This window comes from Marmota monax, unplaced genomic scaffold (assembly GCF_021218885.2).
Source record: "Marmota monax isolate L192 unplaced genomic scaffold, Marmota_monax_Labrador192_F-V1.1 WCK01_AAM20220418_F8-fsc00012, whole genome shotgun sequence".
Taxonomy (NCBI): Eukaryota; Metazoa; Chordata; class Mammalia; order Rodentia; family Sciuridae; genus Marmota; species Marmota monax.
This window is the reverse complement of record NW_026695227.1, coordinates 18,283,523-18,289,763: the sequence shown is the minus strand read 5'-3', so window position 1 is coordinate 18,289,763 and position 6,241 is coordinate 18,283,523. Positions and strand designations below refer to the sequence as shown.

Sequence of the window (6,241 nt, the reverse complement as noted above, 5' to 3'; positions counted from 1 at the left end):
TGACTTACTATCCTGGTAAAGCTAGGAAAAGAAATGAAGTTTAATTTGCCATAATATTCATTGTGATCTCCAAGGCTACCTAAATGGCTATTTCACAAACTAGAATTTGAATCTGAAACCAGCTGTAGAACTGTAATAGAAATAAGACTAAACTCCAGTGTCTACAATCAATTTTATTTCAATATAATCTTGTTAAGGCACTATTTCCAAATTCCCAAATAAAACTCCGGGTCTGTTTGAAGCGAAGACAAAGGCTTTATTGCCAGCCGGGGTCAAGAGCACAGAGACCAAGCAGTTCTGCAACCCTCAACCTTGATTGGGGATAAGACCAAGCTTATAAGTCTTACAACCACAAAGAAGCGGGAGGCAGGAGAAATAATATTTACAATATACATTTCATACAAGTGGAAAAGTACCAGGCTATGAAAAAAAAATCATACTCTCAGAAATTACATTTTCAGAGAAAAATTTGCATTAGTTCCATAGAGCAAAGATATTGTGGTCAGGGTGCAAGCAAGTAGGTGGGGGTGGAGGTGTTATCCTTCAATGCCAGTGGGCTCATGTGGAAAGGGGCCAGTTTCACACAGGGTGAATGAGGTGTCTGAACAAAATGGGGTAAGTCTGAGCTAATTTTCAAATCAGTCCATAACAATCTAAACACATGCCATTTAGAAAATACCAAGAAAAATGTATATACCGTTGTGGTGCGAACTGATCAACATAATCAATAAGTTACTAATACTGGTTGTAAAAGCAATTGCTATGGTAAAATTACCTGATCAGCAAGAATGGAGTCACTATGGCTATAGGAGCAAACAGGTAGGCCATAGGGACCCGGTGTCAGCTATTCTAGACTCCACCTTAGTTTTTCTGTTATTGCTTCTGTGAAGAGACAGTTGCAGGACTCATTTCTGAGAAAACAAAATGAAAGCTGTTTTCTGCTAAATTCAAAAAAAAAATATTGTTTTCTGTACTTTGTATCCCACAAAATGTACTCAACCCAGAATATGGAAGTCTTGGTAACCCATATAACTTTGAAGTCCCCCCAACCAACTGCTTGACAGTTGTCTAGCACCTGCTTGAACCCAAGATGCAGTTCATTAGGTTGTTCTGCTAACAGCTTTTTTGCTTCTGTAACTTGCTTGCTTGCTAACTGAAAAATTTCAAAGGATGTGGTTTTCCTCCTTAAATAGCAGATTTCCCTCAGAGGAGGGTGAAGTCTTTCAGAGAGCCACTTGGACTCTGTTAGACTCAGCCCCTGACCAGGTATAATTGGCAAAATAGGTAAAATAAAAATCCTTCAAATTATTTCAAATTCAGACTTGGTGTGTTTTCTGAGTGGTCTTCCCAGGACAGTACGAGAGTTGATGCTATTGCATTTGGATAAAGCTGGCGAGTTCTTGCTACTTAGCACAGCCCAGGAAACACCACCACCAAGGAAACCGAATATATTGGAATAGATGTTGTGGCATTTGGCCCACAGAGCTCTCAGATTTAACCTGAAGTTGTCAATGTTTGGTACTAGGTGTAAAATTTCATCTCTTACTGTGCAACCATTAAGACTTCTTATGCATCGTATATCTAAATTTTTAAGCAGATCGTCATCTTGTATAGGTCCAAATCTTCTGCAATAACAAAATATCAACCTCTATCCCAGAGTTTGATAACTAATACAAACGCCTCTTCAACAGCTCTTAAATCTTTAACTTTTTCTTATAATTTCAATTTATAGAACAAAATGAAAAAGTCACTGCGATCAACATATCTTGGTGCAACACACAATGCATCAATATCCGCACCTTTTGTATGTATTCCTAATCTGTAACGTAGATTCAAATCTAAAAAATCTTCCTCCAACATTTTCAATTACAGATTGTGGAAGATTCTTGCCTTCACTGATTTCTCCTATCCACTCTTTCACCGAGTTATTTAATTTTTCTAAAATTAAAGTCCGCACTGCAGCTCCTCTTCCTTTTCAAAAACCCAAAAGGGCTTCAGAGTCTCAATTAGTTTCTGTGTAAGAATGTAGTCAGTCTTATTGGGGGCTGCTAAGCTGATAGGAGAAGTAATGTCACAATGCTTCTGTGGCTGGAAAGGGCAAGTCTCCTGCTCTGGCACGGCCCAGTCACTCCCCCCACCCCAATCCCCACTGCCCGGCTGGGCAGGCTCCACCGAGGCCAGAGGGATGGAGGGGGCTGGGTCCAATCGCACTCTGATGCTTTAAGCACTTCTCCTCCTTTCCCTTTGTCCGAACATGGCGCCCCTCTTATCCCATTTACATTGTTAACTGACATAGCTGAGCTATAAATTCCTCATTTCATTTTAATGAGCCACTACTACTATAAGTCTGATTTTCTTGAACTACTAGTAAAAATGTTTCCCTGTATTCATATTTGTCTCTGAGGTGAGTTTTTTTTATCCCACTCCAAAAAAAAAAAAAAAAAGTTCCTGAATCAGTGGTTGGCACTGATTTTCTTGGGAAGTTCTGACATTGGTTGCAATTATGGTTGCTTTCATGGGTGGTGTTAAACCACAACACAAAGAAATGACCACCGACTCCAATTTAAATCAAATAAAAGCAAGCTTGTAATTCCTGGACTGTCTCTCCCAAAACCTGTGGGAATAGAAGACAGCACTCCAGAGCTCTCTAGGAGTGCAGCTTTATAGCACAGAAAGTTGCAAAAAAGTGAGGGGTGTCTTGAGAACTTACAGAGAACAGAATTTTGACAAGCATAACACAAAGGCAGGTTAAGTAGGTTAATGGTCTAAATGGTTCAGCACTTAGGGAGTAAATTTAGATCCCAACATCAGAACTTATGAGGCACCATTAGGGTTTCAGAGAGGGTTGTTATCTGGCCAGGGAAAGCCAGGCATGGGTGAGTTCAAGGCACGGGCAGGCATTCCAAGTAAGTTTGAAACATCAAAATACGGCCAGACTAAATAGAAATCTTAATATTTTACAGAAAACAGAAATGAATCTTTTATAACTTATGACAAGATGGCTCCTGATCTTAAGAGGGAATTAGGCTGGGTTTATCAGTGGGTGTTTTAGTCAGCCTTTTTGCCACTGTGACTAAAAGACTCGACCAGCACAATTGAGGAGGAGGAAAAGTCTATTTGAAAGCTCATGGTTTTAGAGGTTTCAGTCCATGGACAGCAGCCTCCATTCCTTGGGGCTTGAGGTGAGGAGAAAAACATAGTGGAAGAGTGTGGCAGAGGGAAGCAGCTCATATGATGGTCAAAGAGCAGAGACTCCACTCTTCAGATACAAAATAGATACCCTAAAGCTGACCCCACTGCCCTGCCTCCTCCAGCCACACCCCACCTGCCTTTAGTTACCACTCGATTAACCCTATGAGGTGATTAATTCACTTGATTGGGTTAAGGCTCTTGTAACCCAATCATTTCTCCTTCAAACCTTCTTGCATTGTCTCACACATGAGCTTTTGGGGGACACCTCACATCTAAACCATAACTGGGACACATGCAGTCAGTCACAGGAGCCTTACTTGCCCTTGGTTTAATGCTCTGCTATCACCATGAATCTCTAAAAAAGGGCTCCCCCAGTTATACTGCTGATCCTAGATATACCCTAAACCTTTCTTCTGGACACCCAGAGGGAGTAGAAAGAGCATGATCTTGGGACCCTGACAGGCCCTTTTGTGTAAGCTCTGACCTTCATCTATAAAGTAGTACTATACCTCAGACCTGTTTGATGATTACATGAGATCATGTAAATATTTACCATGCTTGACACTGAGAAGCTCCATAAATAATGGTTCTGAATGTTTGCATTTTACCTTCTTTCAAGTACAGTTACATCCTCAAACAATATTTTTCTTCTCAGTATGTATGCATCTAAATGGAGGTATCAGTTCATTCCTGTAAGTATTTAATGTGAGAACTGGACTACTTCTGTGTTAACTTCCTCACTTTTCTTCATTCTCCTCATTAAGATCAGTTTGCATCCTCCACTACCACCTTATAAACCCTCAGTAACTTTCCTATTGTTAAATCACTTTCAAGGCTTACCCCACTTAACCTCTCAGTTGTATGTGACCATTTTGATCACTTGTTTATATTCTGTAACACCACATTTCCTGGTTTTGGGCTAGTCCTTAGTGTCAATTTCCAGCCAATAAATGTGTTCCCAACATATCTCTCCAAAGACTTTTTGTTATGGTTGTTCTTACTTATATCTGTTAAGTGAGCTCATCCATTCCCATACCTTTAGTTTTTACCTATATGCTGATGACTCCTGGTATGAATGTTGTAATAGAATGTTTGGGGCAGCAAGAAACAGAAAAATCAACTCCATGGATTTTAGCAACAACAGAGAGAATTTGCTGAATTGTGTAACAAGTAGAGAGAAAAGAGCAGTATTCGGGCATGGTTCAATCAGGATCCTGGCTGTTCTTTTGTAATTCTCATACTCTACCTTGGTCTTCCACTACTGCCACCTAGTGTCTTAAATTTCATTCAACACGACAGGGCTAAGAAAAGAGGGTATTACTTTACAAAGCATTGTCACAAGTTTAGAAGTTTCTTTCCCAGAAATCTCCAGCAAACTTTTTCTTGCTTTGTATTGGCTTCAAATGAGTCCTAGACGCATGAGCCAATTTTTGAACAAATACTTGTGGCTGAAGGAGTATCATGATTTTTTGGTTGGTATAAGCCTGCAAATTCTTGAATCCATGATTCAGTTATCCATGGTCAACCATGGTCCCAAAATATTAGATGGAAATCCTAGAAATAAACAATTCATAAGTCAAACTGTACACTGTTCTGAGGGTTACTTGAACACGAGTACTTCAATACTGTGACAGCCGGTCTGATAACCAGATACTAAGCGATTAACAGGCAGGTTTGTTGGACCAAGGGATGGTTCCTGTGCCAGGCAGGACAAAATGCAACTGTACAATATTTCATCTTCCTACTCAGAATGGCTTCCTATACACCAAGGGAAAGGTCGGCCAGCAGTGGTCCAGCACTGTGTCAGCACCTGTCACCTCACTTCATCTCAACATGTAAGCTCTGTATCACTTCACGTCTTCACACACACACACACACACACACACACAGGTGAGTACTGTACAATATTTTGTACAAGAGACCATGTTCACATAACTTTTATTAGAGTATGTTATAGCTTTTTATTAGTTACTGATGTTATTTATTTATTTATTTTTTAGGTTTTGAGACAGGGTCTCAATAAGTTGTCTAGGCTGGTCTTGAATTAGTGATGCTTCTGCCTCAGCTTCCTGAGTCAGAGATTATAGGAGAGGGCCACCATTGCCAGCTGGTTGTTAATCTCTTATTGTGCCTAATTTTTCATTAAACTTTGCCATAGGTATGTTATATATAGGGGGAAAAATAGTATATATAGGGTTTGGTACTATCCACATCCCGTAAAGGTCTTGGAACATAGCCCCCATAGACGAGGGGCACTACTGTATGTGAAATTCAAATATCAGTGTCTGTAATAAAGTTTTTTGGAACACAGACCTGCCCATTAGGACTGTCTATGGATGCTGTTCAGTTATATGTTGAGGTGTGGTGACTAAGCATTGGGCCCACAAAACCTAAAATATTACCATTTGGCCCTTTATAGCAAAAGCTTTACAAACCTCATCCTTTACTCATCTCTTGTCACTGTCCAGTGTAGCCATCCGAAACCATATACAGACCATCCTCCCACCTATACCTATATACACTACACACCACTGGTTCACCCACAGAACTAACCCTATCCTAGCACTTGAGTTACACTGTCCTTTTACTTGTCTGGAGCAGGTGTGCACCAATGAATCCTCAGCATCCAGCACAACCCTGTTCTGAGGGTTACTTGAACACGAGTACTTCCTGGCCTTCATGCAGGGCTTAATGAATGCAAGTTGACTGAATAAGAAGCATCCTGAAAAGCCAAGATCTCAAAATTGAAGGAGCTATCAAAGGGGAGTTTGACATATAAGCAACTGTTTTAGTCCGCTTTTTTGCCACTGTGACTTAAGGACCCAACCAGCACAATTGTACAGGAGGAAAAGTTTATTTGAGGGCTCACAGTTTCAGAGGTCTTAGTTCATAGAAGCAGGTTCCATGTGAGCTTGGGACTCAAGGTGAGACAGAACATCATGGAGGAAGAGTGTGGCATAGGGAAGCAGCTCATATGGTGAGCTGAGACAGCAGCTCTGTCTCAGCAGAGATAGTCTCCATTTGCCAGATACAAATATGCCCCCAATCA

At 40.6% G+C, this 6,241-nt stretch overlaps 1 pseudogene; it reads right to left on the bottom strand.

Moving 5' to 3' along the window:
- Nucleotides 1-506: 506 nt before the first annotated feature.
- Nucleotides 507-3,968, bottom strand: LOC124087149 (poly(A) polymerase alpha-like; annotated as a pseudogene).
- Between the last annotated feature and the right edge of the window lie 2,273 nt (nt 3,969-6,241).